General features: G+C 40.9%; 1 protein-coding gene across 2 annotated transcripts in view; it reads right to left on the reverse strand.

The window, feature by feature from the left end:
• The window catches only part of vta1 (vesicle (multivesicular body) trafficking 1), a 183779-nt gene that overhangs the window by 26844 nt on the left and 144245 nt on the right, over positions 1-12690 (reverse strand). The gene's annotated exons all lie outside the window — the stretch shown is intronic.

Here is a 12690-nt window from a genome sequence, read left to right on the forward strand (position 1 = left end):
TGTAAATCACTCTAACGTCTTCTTCACAAAAGTGGAAGTGGTGAGAAGACCAAATGTCTGATTTTCATTTTGTGGCTTTCAGTATTCTTTTGTGTTTCATTTCTCCTTTTAAAATAAATTAAGTATCATAACAGTTTATCGCCAAGGGCAACTGCAGAGAGGTGAGGGTTTTTACAATCAAAGCATTTGACAGGGACAATAGAAGAATGCGGAGTCATAGAGTCATAGAGATGTACAGCATGGAAACAGACCCTTCAGTCCAACCCCTCCACGCCAATCAGATATCCCAACCCAATCTAGTCCTATCTGCCAGCACCCAGCCCATATCCCTCCGAACCCTTCCTATTCATATACCCATCCAAATGCCTTTTAAATGCTGCAATTGGACCAGACTCCACTACTTCCTCTGGCAGCTCATTCAAAGAAATCAAACTGAGATGCAAAGGGCACATCCAGATACTTCTAGAGTTTAAACAAGCTGGACCAACACAGGTTTACCCTGTACAATAGAGTTGTAACTAGTTCTGTTGCTTGGAAATTAGTACAGAAGTTCAAAGGAAATTTGAAAATTCAGTTCAATGATATACCAGGTGTGACTTGAAAATTAATTCTCTCAATAGCATAAGTCTGTAGCAACCTAGATAAACTGTACTAAGGTCAAAGGCTCTGTTGTCACATCATGAAGACGACTGATAGAATCAGAAATGTAAGCCACAGCCAGATTCCAGTTGCTTTGCTCGGGCATTCTACATTACTCAATATGATCTTCCATGTTCAAAGAAAATTGTTTCAATCTTCGCACTGAAAGGAATGCCAGCCAAGATTAGCAATTTCCTTCCTGAAATTGTTCCAATTGGCACACATCTTGTAGCCAAAATATTATCCTTGGGATTCCTTTGAACATCCCAAATGGAAAGCTGCTTAAAAGCCAGAAAAGATGATGGCCAAATCTGCTAGCAATAGTTATTGATTTTCATGAGGACAAGGAGCAGAATGAGACAATGACAACACTTGGGTAGCATTGCCTCCAACTGCAAATGGAGAATCAACTGTAGTGACAGCCTGCTAGAATCACTTGCTATCAATGCTGATGGTAATGCTTGTGAGAAAAATGGTGCAAATGAGAAATAATAGGTATCACCTGTTCAGTAGGTGCTCAAGAAGTAGCTGAAAAGAAACAGTAGTAAACACTAAAAAAGAATATCTGTATCTGTGAGTTTCCATCCATGCTTTGAACAGAGGGCAACTTTGAACATACCTAACCAGACCATGCCAAGGATTACCACAGTTTCATGAACTTTCATTTTTACCAAAGGCTTGGATTTACATAAGATGGGGGAGAAGCTTCACCTGCACAATTAGGCAGGAGACATCAGAGAATGCAGTGCTGGCCACTTTCAAACATCATACTGAGACAGGGAATTAAATAAGCATCACTACTTAATTAGCAATCCACCAAGAGATTCCTGCCAATTCAGTTTGTACTGTCATGCAATTGTTGCAGCTAATTTAGCGGGCAACTGGGATTAATTGTAATTATGATGGGAAATTGTTGAGGATAATTCCCTCATGCATATTTACAAAGTTTTATTCTGGCAAAAAAAATCAAATTAAAGAATTCAAGGAGCCTGGTATTTGAGTTTACAGAGGTCTAATTAAAACAGAAAACACAATTGTAAGGGTAAAATCACTCATAGTTTGGGTAGGGTGCCAAACTTGGTCAAAAGCACTTCTCCAGAGACTTGAGGGGTACAGTGGTATACAATCAGGTACAACCTTGAAATCCTCAAAGTTGATTGAATCAATTAAATTGACTCAACCCTTTGAAGTTTCATTGCATCAGGTGAATGGACAAGGAAATCTCCTGCTAATTAACATTTATGGTCTTCCCTTTGCTTATGAAACAGTACTTTCCATAATTGATTAGCCTTTGGAAGAAACACTAAAGGTAAACAGGGCACAGAATGTATTCTAGTTGAGGACTTCAAAGCCTATCGAAGAGAGAATTATCCACTACCAACCGAACTGAAGGACAGTGAGAATGTCAATATGAGGAAATTAGCCCTCACAAATCTACCTGTAGCAGTTCATTTTGTATTGGTGGGAGTAACTACAACACATTGCTTGTGGAGTCAAAACACAAAACCCAATCTTCACACAGAGAATGCCTTGTTGAATGATACAGCCATTGTGCTAAATGGAATAGACTCAAAGCAGGTATAGGATCCATGACACATTGCGTGCCAACAGCAGCAGCACGTTGCATTATAATCGTGTTATGTCCAGTCTTGAATGGTGGTGGACAATTAAGCGACTGACAGGAGAAGGGATTGTCTCAAATATCCCTATCATCAATGATAGAGTGTAGCGCATCAGTGAAAAAGACAAAGCATTTGCAACCATTTTCAGTTCGAAGTGTCCAGTGGATAAACCACCCTCAGTCTCCTCCTGAGGAGCCCACCATCATTGCTGATGGACTTCAGAAAATTCAATTCACTCTATTGATAAAGAAATGCTGGGGGCACCTGATACAATAAAGACTTTGGGTCCTGACGTCATTCCAGCAACTACACTATAGACTTGTACGCTAGGACTTGACAGGCCCCTAGCCAAACTGCTCCAGTATAGCTACAACACAGGCATTAAGCTAGTAATGTGAAATATTGCTCAGGGATGTCCACACAATAGAACAAATCCAATCCTTTCAATTAGAACCACATCAATTTATCTTTGATCATGAGTAAAATGATGGATTTGTCATTTTCAGTGCTACTAAGTTCCACCAATCATTACAGCCTTAGTCCAAACATGGACAGAAGAACGGAACTCAAGAGCTGAGGTGAGAGTGCCTTTGATATTAAGGCAGCATTTGATGCAGTGTGGTATCAAGGAGTCTGAGCCAAAATCAGTCAATGGGAATCAGGAAGAAAATGCTCCATTGGTTAAAATCATAGCTGGCACAAAGGAAAATTGTTATGGCTGTTGAAGGTCGATCAGTTCCTTCCTAAGAATCTGCTGTAGGAATTCCTCAAAATAGTGTCCTAGGTCTGAGAATTTAGTTTCTTCAACAATGACATTCTTTCCATTACATGATCAGAAAGTATGTGATATATTTGCAAAACCATAGACCGCGAAGCAGTCTGTACCTATTTCAAAAAACCTGGACAACATAAGTGCAAATAATATTTGTACCACATAAGTGCCAGGCAATGAGCAACTTCAATAAAAGCAAGTCTATCTATGTCCTGTAGTCATTCAATGACATTATCATCGCTGAATTCTGCACTATCGACATCCTGGGAGTTACCATTAATCAAAAGTTGAACTGGACAAGCCATATAAATACTGTGGTTACAAGAGCAGGTCAGAGGCTAGGAATCGTGGCAAGAGTAAACCATCTTCTGACTCTTGAAAGCCAGTCTATCTACAAGGCATATTTAGGACTGTAATGAAATACTCTCCACTCGTGTGGAATGGTGCAGCACCAACAATGCTCAAGAGCTCAATATCATCCAGGCCAAAATATTCCTGCTTGATTGGCACCCCATCCACCAGCACACACATTCGCTGCCTCAGGCAAAGGCACACAGTAGCAACATGTACCACCTGCAGATGTATTGCAGCAACTTGCCAAGGCTCCTTGGATAGCAACTTCCAAACTGCGACCATTTAGAAGCTCTGGGGCAGCAAATATAAGGGAACACTGCCACGTGAAAGCTTCCCTCCAAGTCAAACACTATCCGAACTTGAAACTATATTGCTGTTCCTTCAATACTGCTGGGTCAAACTTCTGAAACTCCCATCATAACAGCACTGTGGGTGCACCTACACAACATGGACTGCAACTGTTTCAAAGAGCAACTCCCAACCAATTTCTCCAGGACAATTAGGGATGGGCAGTAATTGAGAGCTTGACAGTGGTGCCCACATTCTGCAGAAGAATAAATAAAACCCAAAGAATGGCTAAAGACAAGAAAGAAAGACAGTTGCATGAATGATATATCAAAATCTGTCATCTAAGAACAACATAAAGATTCTTCAGAGAACAACAGGGGAGTTCACCTACTGCCCTGATTAGAATTTATGTTAAAATCCTTAAAACATGTTTAGTTATTTCATCACTGCTAATGGAAAATCTTCCTTTGCATGACCTGGGTTGCTGTACTTATTAATACAAAAATAATTACAATTCAAAAAATACTCAACTGGCTGTGATTTACTTCCTGGATAGTTGGAGGATTGTGAAAACTCCAATATTTGTGCAATTACTCTCATTGTATCATGATTATTTGTAGAGCTATGAATGAGGGGCCCCTTTAAGAACCTGAAACTGTACATTTTTAGCATGAGCACAATACAAAACGCTTGATGCCCACTCAGCAGAATATTGGAATAAAACAGTATTCTATCAGGGCTAAACAGTATGGACTGCAATGTGAAAGAAAGACAAATGAGGCATTGTGTGCATGAATGACCTAGTCTGAGAAATACGACGATATTTTAATAGCCTACTATTTTCTGTAGAAAGCTGACTGCTATCTTCATCGGGTTAACATGACTTACTGGAAGATCGTGCTTACTCTGGGAATGGGGGCAGGGAGGGAAAAGCTTTGCAATCTGGTCTCAATTCAAATTAATTCATTTTGCAGCAACAAATTCCATAATCACTTGTTTGTATTATTTACTACAAACTAACCAGTTTCAAGAAAGGGCCTTTGAATTCTCAGGAGTTATGCCAAGCTGTTTCACCAACTTAAAAAGGGCAGTGTTGAGTAGAAAGTGGAATGAACTATTGATCCTCATTCTGATAGCACAGCTGGTCTCTTACAAATTTTCAATTTGCCACAATTTTCAAATCCGGTTCCTCCGACATTAGCTTTGGAGTTCTTTATTTTTTAAGAGAGTAAAATTGAGAAAGTAGCCACGACTTGTACTTCCAACATACAATGAAGACTGTACCCCTGCCTGATCAACTTGATTGAATTTTTCAAAGAGGTAACTAGGTGTATAGATAAGGGCAATATATTCCATGTAGTCTATTTAGACTTCAAGAAGGTTTTTGATAAGACCTATAGGAGAGATATATAGTGAAAGTAAGAACCCATGGGATCCAAGAAAATTGAGAAAATGGATACAGAAATGCAAGTGGTGGAAGCAGAGGGCAATGGTTGAGAAATGTCTTAGAGACGGGAAGCCTGAGACTCGTGGAGTTCTGCAGTAATGGAGCCCTTGCTGTTTCTAGTCTGTATAAACATTGAGACTTGAAGGAAGAGGGTTGACCAGTAAGTTCGCAGATGATACAAAAATCCTCAATGGTGCACAGTCTCTCAAGGCAGCAGGAGAGATAGATACTGTTAAGGCGGCATTTGGGATATTGTTTTATTAGCCAAGGCATAGAGTTTTAGAGCAGGGAGGTGATGCTAGAACTGTATAACATGTTGGCCAGGCCACAACTATTGCATGCAGTTCTGGAATGTGATTGAACTGGAGAGGGTGTAAAGGAAATTTACCAAGATATTGCCTGAGCCGGAGAGTTTTAGTTATGACAGGTGATTGGACAGATATTTTCCCTGGAGTAGAGGGGACTGAGGTGGGGTACATGATTGAGGTGTTTAAAATTATGAGGGGCAGGATAGACAGGAAGAAACTTTTTCTCTCATTCGAGGAATTAATAATGAGGGGGCAAGGGGCAGGAGGTTTAAGGGGCTGAGAAATATTTTATTTCACCCAGAGAGTAGTGGGAAGCTGGAAGCCACTGTCTGCAAAGGTTGCAGAGGCACAAACCCTCAGATCATTGTAGTAGTATTTAGAACGTAGAACATAGAACATAGAAGAACACAGCGCAGTACAGGCCCTTCGGCCCTCGATGTTGCGCCGATCCAAGCCCACCTAACCTACACTAGCCCACTATCCTCCATATGCCTATCTAATGCCCACTTAAATGCCCATAATGAGGGAGAGTCCACCACTGCTACTGGCAGGGCATTCCATGAACTCACGACTCGCTGAGTAAAGAACCTACCCCTAACATCTGTCCTATACCTACCCCCCCTTAATTTAAAGCTATGCCCCCTTGTAATAGCTGACTCCATACGTGGAAAAAGATTCTCACTGTCGACCCTATCTAAACCCCTAATCATCTTATACACCTCTATCAAGTCACCCCTAAACCTTCTTTTCTCCAATGAAAACAACCCCAAGTGCCTCAGCCTTTCCTCATACGATCTTTCTACCATACCAGGCAACATCCTGGTAAACCTCCTCTGCACCCGTTCCAGTGCCTCCACATCCTTCCTATAGTATGGCGACCAAAACTGCACACAATACTCCAGATGCGGCCGCACCAGAGTCTTATACAACTGCAACATGACCTCAGTACTCCGGAACTCAATTCCGGAGAAGGCGTGCGGAGAAGGCTTTAGATGTACACTTACGATGCTAAGGCATACAGGGCTTTGGGCTAAGTGCTAGAAAGTGGAATTAGAATAGTTAGGGGGTTGGTTTAGACCAGCACAGGTTTAAATGGCTAAAGAGTTTTTTCTGTGCCGTACAACTTTAAGACGGCATGATATCCAACCCAGAAACTAGTAGGTTTATATAAGTATCCACTGCTGGTTAATTAATTTCCCTATAAGAGTGAATCTTGCCTTATGACTAATTCCATTGTTGCTAAATTAATAATATACTTTGCTCAGAACTGTTCTCCTCATGAAAGTTATCATGTTTCTTGGGCAAATTAGGAGCAGAGGGTGCCCACAGGAGTATCAGCATTAGTTATGGTTCCAAGAATTTGCGTATTTCCTGAAAGTTCCCCATGGTGCATCAATGTTCATGAAAACCACTGATTTGGAGAAGATCTTCCAAATCAAAACATCCGTTTAAGTTTTCAACATGCAACTCTCCTTCTGATTCTAAAATAGTGGTGTCACCATATTCCTTAACATAAATAATTATAGACCATTTTATATCTGAACTGCAACCCATTTTGCCAACTGTGCTCCTGTAAGCCCCCACCCTGTGCTCCCTACCCTCTCCCACACCCTTTTAAGTTTCATATTTTCAAATTATTTATCCTCTTTGTTTTAAAAGATTGCTATGGATTATGCCTTCACCACCATTTTGGAGAACTGACAATAGAAAATGTTGGCAATAGTGTGCAGCAATACAAGTTGAATCAGGAAATCTGAAACACTAACCAAAAATACAGAGTCAGGAAGTATCAGCATGAATTGAAAAACAGAAATGAAGTTTAAGGTCAATGCTCTTTCATCATAAAGCTTCAATAAAAGTTCGCTGACTGGAAATAAGTCTTACTTCTCACTGTATACTGCCTGACTAGCTGAATATTGCCAGTATTTTCTATCTATAGTTCATTTTCAGCCTCAGCCAGTATTTCACAAAATGCATGCTTTCTAGTTATTGATAGTTTATTGTTAACAGTGGATCCCTGGAAATATTTAGTGCATTGCTTTTAGTACCCTCATCATCAACATTAACCCTCATTAATTCTAAAGCAGGGCACTCAAAACTGCAATTATTGTTCTAAGTACATTTTGGCCTGTGAGTTGTATAGTTTTGAGTTTAGCATTTCAATTGTGTATTTACAATGCCTATTTACAAGTCATTGGATCCTTTGAGCTTCTTTTTAAAAAATCAGCTTTATTGACTTATTTACTTAACACCATGAAAAATGACAACTGTGAACCCCCAGGCTCTCGTTTCTCCTCCACTGCTTTTACAGTTTTATCATCTTATGGTGCATTCTTCTCCTTTTCTTTCCTAATCATTATTATCAGCTCCCACTGTTCCAACGTAAATTCCATCTTGTATCTGCTGAGTCCAATATTTGATTTGTCTCAGTCAGAAGCATCTTTGCAATGGGGAATTGAGATTTTTCTACAGTGAGTTATGACAATCTCGAATGAACTATCTGAAAGGTTGAGAGAGCTACAGGCAGAGGCAGGGGCAGGGAGACAGACTGAGAAGCACCTTTCGTGGAAAGGCTGTTAGAGCTCTCAGAGCTACTTTGGCTACGCAGCCTGTTAGTTCCAGAAGACACGTAACAGAAGGAAACCAAGAGAAATGGGGATTCAGAATATGCAATTAAACTTTGTTGTTCAAAACCAAAGTATTCAACCAGGAAAATAAATTACAAAACTCAATCTGAAACTTGTTATGTGACCCTGGGGATCTTAAAGAGAGCACTATAAATCAAAACCTGTCCTTTTCATTAGTTCCCAAATCCCCTCCTCCCCTGAAAGCTGGTTTTCTGGGAACAGAATGTTTTTCATTTTATGCGTATAAGCATCAAACTCTCCCAAGCTCCAAATGTGCTTGGTAGCTGGAGAGGGCTCGATGCAGAAATAAAGCTCTCCGTACACTGGCCAACTAATAAACCCAACTGAAGCAAAACACACCTCCTATCAGAGCTAATGTATCACTTCAACAGTGTATACATAGGAATGTGGCTTGAATACATGAACTCTGCATCAGAAGCAACGGCCTTTCAATCAGGATTAACATTTAGGACACCTAAGGCAAGAGTTTTAGATGCAGAATGGGGGCCAAAATGAGATGCAGGGAGTGGAACTTCTTGCTACATGCTGGCATGCCAGTTTGCTGGGACTAATTTCCCTAATTTGGTTTTGGGTGCCTGAGCTACACTTCAGCAAGTGGTTCTTGCCAGTCAGCGAGCAGGCTCTATGGTCAGCTGAAAGATAGTACCCTCCCAACAAATGGTATGGAGGGGGGAGGGGATTTAATCTGAAAGGGACTCTCTCTGCCATTCATTATGAGTATCAAACCATATTTACAGCCCAGTGTCATGGTTTTGACCCACTGAGGAAATCCTGTCGCGCGTATTTCAGCACAGGTAAATCTACTCTACTCCCTCCCAAACTTAGGTATACTCTATTGCAACAAGTCTGAGCAAAGCAATTTCAAAATAAAATAATCAAGGAATAGAGAAAACTTTCAACTCATTAGAGGTGTTCTACAGTCCATTTCTCTAATGTGGATGAACAATAGGGTTGACACACTTAATAAAAGCAAATTACTGCGGATGCTGGAATCTGAAACCAAAAGAGGAAATGCTGGAAAATCTCAGCAGGTCTGGCAGCATCTGTAAGGAGAGAAAAGAGCTGATGTTTCGAGTCTAACTGACCCTTTGTCAAAGCTTTGACAAAGGGTCAGTTAGACTTGAAACGTGAGCTCTTTTCTCTCCTCACAGATGCTGCCAGATCTGCTGGGTTGACACACTTGTTCACTTGTTTGTCCAGATAGATGGGCTGATTTGTGAAATATATTCCTGATTGTCTCAATGTTAACTACCATTCAGTTTTTAAATATTGATCTCATTCTTTCAACTTGCCATATGAACCAATCTAAAGTATGTCTTGCATTGGCCATTTGAAGATTCAATTATGACAACCTTAAGTAGCAACTTATCTTTTAGCAGTGCCCCAATATTTTGAGATCGCATTATAATAGGTGGGAGTAATATTGCAGTTATAAAGTTACCAAGAGAATGCTTCAGATTATATGTTAACTGTTCAACAAAGGAAAAGGAGAACTGTCCTTTCTGAGCCAAGTTGGGGGTTGCAGTCATTCTAATGTCCAAAACTCTGATATTTTCAGATTACGGCTTTTTTTTTGTGTTTAACATGTTGGTAAAATCAAGTCAAAGCAAGTAGAGATACAGCGCAATGCTGACTCATCATCACCTTCACAGCACAATGCCTTCTCTATTCTGTCACTTTTCACTGTATCAAGTGGCTTGCAACTAATAACCAGATAAAATCACTTGCATAAACCAGTCACCCACAAACTCCATATCACGCCCACTACACAGGATTGCTTTGTGTTTCACTGCTTTGGTATGCTTTCCTTTATTGGTCAGAGTATTGAGTACAGGAGTTGGGAGGTCATGTTGCGGCTGTACAGGACATTGGTTAGGCCACTGTTGGAATATTGCGTGCAATTCTGGTCTCCTTCCTATCGGAAAGGTGTTGTGAAACTTGAAAGGGTTCAGAAAAGATTTACAAGGATGTTGCCAGGGTTGGAGGATTTGAGATACAGGGAGAGGCTGAACAGGCTGGGGCTGTTTTCCCTGGAGCGTCGGAGGCTGAGGGGTGACCTTATAGAGGTTTACAAAATCATGAGGGTCATGGATAGGATAAATAAACAAAGTCTTTTCCCTGAGATCAAGGAGTCCAGAACTAGAGAGCATAGGTTTAGGGTGAGAGAAGAAAGATATAAAAGAGACCTAAGGGGCAACTTTTTCACACAGAGGGTGATACGTGTATGGAAGGAGTTGCCAGAGGATGTGGTAAAGGCTGGTACAATCGCAACATTTAAGAGGCATTCGGATGAGTATATGAATAGGAAGGGTTTGGATGGATATGGGCTGGGTGCTGGCAGGTGGGACTAGATTGGGTTGGGATATCTGGTCGGCATGGACAGGTTGGACTGAAGGGCCTGTTTCCATGCTGTACATCTCTATGACTCTATGGCTCTATAACGCTGCAGTCATGTCTCAAAAGTAGATGCAAGTTCTGAAATGTTCATTGCCAGATGTTAGACCACACTTCAGACATAAAGTTAAGCAATTAAATCACTTTATGTAATGAAAGTAACATTTCTTTAGCATTAAAAGAAATCAGCTTTATACCCTATTGCAAAGTATTGAGACAAAAGGACTGCTAAATGCAATGTTATAATGTGAACAAGCAACTCAAAAATTCAACATTGGAGAATTCTGGATCACTTGTGTGGATACCATGGACAATTAAAGACCACATGTAAACCTTAAATCAAAGGTATTTTGCAATTAATTAAGAACTAATATAAACAGATGTCATTGTTGATTTAGGAATACAAAGGTGCAGCAGCTGTAACCAAAAACAGTGCTCCCTACATTTCCAGACCAGAATGTTCATGTAGCCAGACCTCACTGTGGTAGTATGGTGGAAATCAAGATTTGTTCTTCCCAGAGTTGCAACAATAATAAATGATTTAATGAAAATCTGTAAAACTTTTCAATTTACTTGTCATTTGGATCCAGGTTGACAGAAAGCATGGACTAAGTTTCTGCACAAAACATGAATTACTATTTTTTTTAAAAATAGATTCCTGCTGCAGGTAAAAAGCAATTATGGGCTGCTGGCAAATACCTCTACTAGATTAGATTTAGATTACATTACAGGCCCTTCGGCCCAACAAGTCCACACCGACCCGCCGAAGCGTAACCCACCCATACCCCTACATTTGCCCTTTACCTAACACTACAGGCAATTTAGCATGGCCAATTCACCTGACCTGCACATCTTTGGATTGTGCGAGGAAACCAGAGCACCCGGAGGAAACCCACGCAGACACGGGGAGAACGTGCAAACTCCACACAGTCAGTCGCCTGAGGAGGGAATTGAACCCGGGTCTCTGGCGCTGCGAGGCAGCAGTGCTAACCACTGTGCCGCCCACGTGCCACCGTGCCGCCCACTAGTTACAACCCGACATAAAACCCTATACAAAACTCATCGTACAGACACATACAGATAGACGCACAATAAGAAAGGATATTATGGGTGGAGGGAAAGAGCAGGAAAGAAGTTCATTGATCCCTGTCCACAGATTTTGCTAAGATCACTCAGATCTTACTGCTCCTCAACCTTCCTGCACTTGCTTGCAAGATACACAGAGCTACTGGTTCATACTCTCAAACGCTCTTACTAAGTGTTTGAAAGCCATAGCTTACAGCAACTGCTTAGGGGAAATAAAATGTCTTTCTTCAGGCTGGAGGTGCTTTTTTGGGCAGAGTAGAACAGCACCCCATTTTCCAGGGGGTCCGACGGCTTGAGACCAAACACTCTCACCCATATACTATGTGGGAGACAATCATATCGTTGTCAGGCAGAAGGCTTTTGTCATTGACAACTGGTCATCATTCCATAGACCAATCAGATACTTGTTGCTGGCCAAATCTTTGTAAACAACCCTTGATTTCAGTCTGCATGCAGTCTTTCAACTGCAACTTGGGCAGTGCAAAGGAATATCAGGTAGCTTGCTTTTAAAAAATGTGTGGACTGAAATACAGAAAAATGAAAAGGTATGGTATTTATAAAGTCAACAAAATAAGAAAGCTAGAATGAATTTTGTGGGGGTCCCAGGGAATGTCTAGGTCTTGTTAAGTTTAGTTTAGCCATTTCTGACTTAGAAATTGCTCCTAGATTTGTTTTGCAATATTCTGTTCCACATGAGGACTAGTAATGGGAACTGGGTAATGCACAAGGTTGCATTGTCCAACAGTTTGGGAGAATACAGCATGGATGATGCACACTCACAGACATTTACCTAGAGCTTGTAGATTTTATATATGCGGATATAACCCGATTTTCAGAATTCTTGCATATTATTGGCAGGAAAGGATTTGTCAATGAACGTGTGCCTTGTATTGCTGTGAATATACAATAGTCCCCCCACCACCCCTCCACCCCGTATCTGCGAGGGTATGTTCCAAGACCTACTGCGGAAGCCTGAAACTGCTGATAGGTACTAACCCATTCATTGAAATGGGAAACGTACCTTCCCGGCAAGCCTCCTGGTCTCTGGTTCTGGAACGTTCTCTATAATATATTCAGGCTGCGAGAAACCACGGGTAACTGAAACAGCGGAAACTGAACCTGCGGATACTGT

This window comes from Chiloscyllium plagiosum, unplaced genomic scaffold (genome assembly GCF_037043375.1).
Source record: "Chiloscyllium plagiosum isolate Xiang-an unplaced genomic scaffold, Cpla_swu_hap1 HiC_scaffold_10, whole genome shotgun sequence".
Lineage (NCBI taxonomy): Eukaryota > Metazoa > Chordata > Chondrichthyes > Orectolobiformes > Hemiscylliidae > Chiloscyllium > Chiloscyllium plagiosum.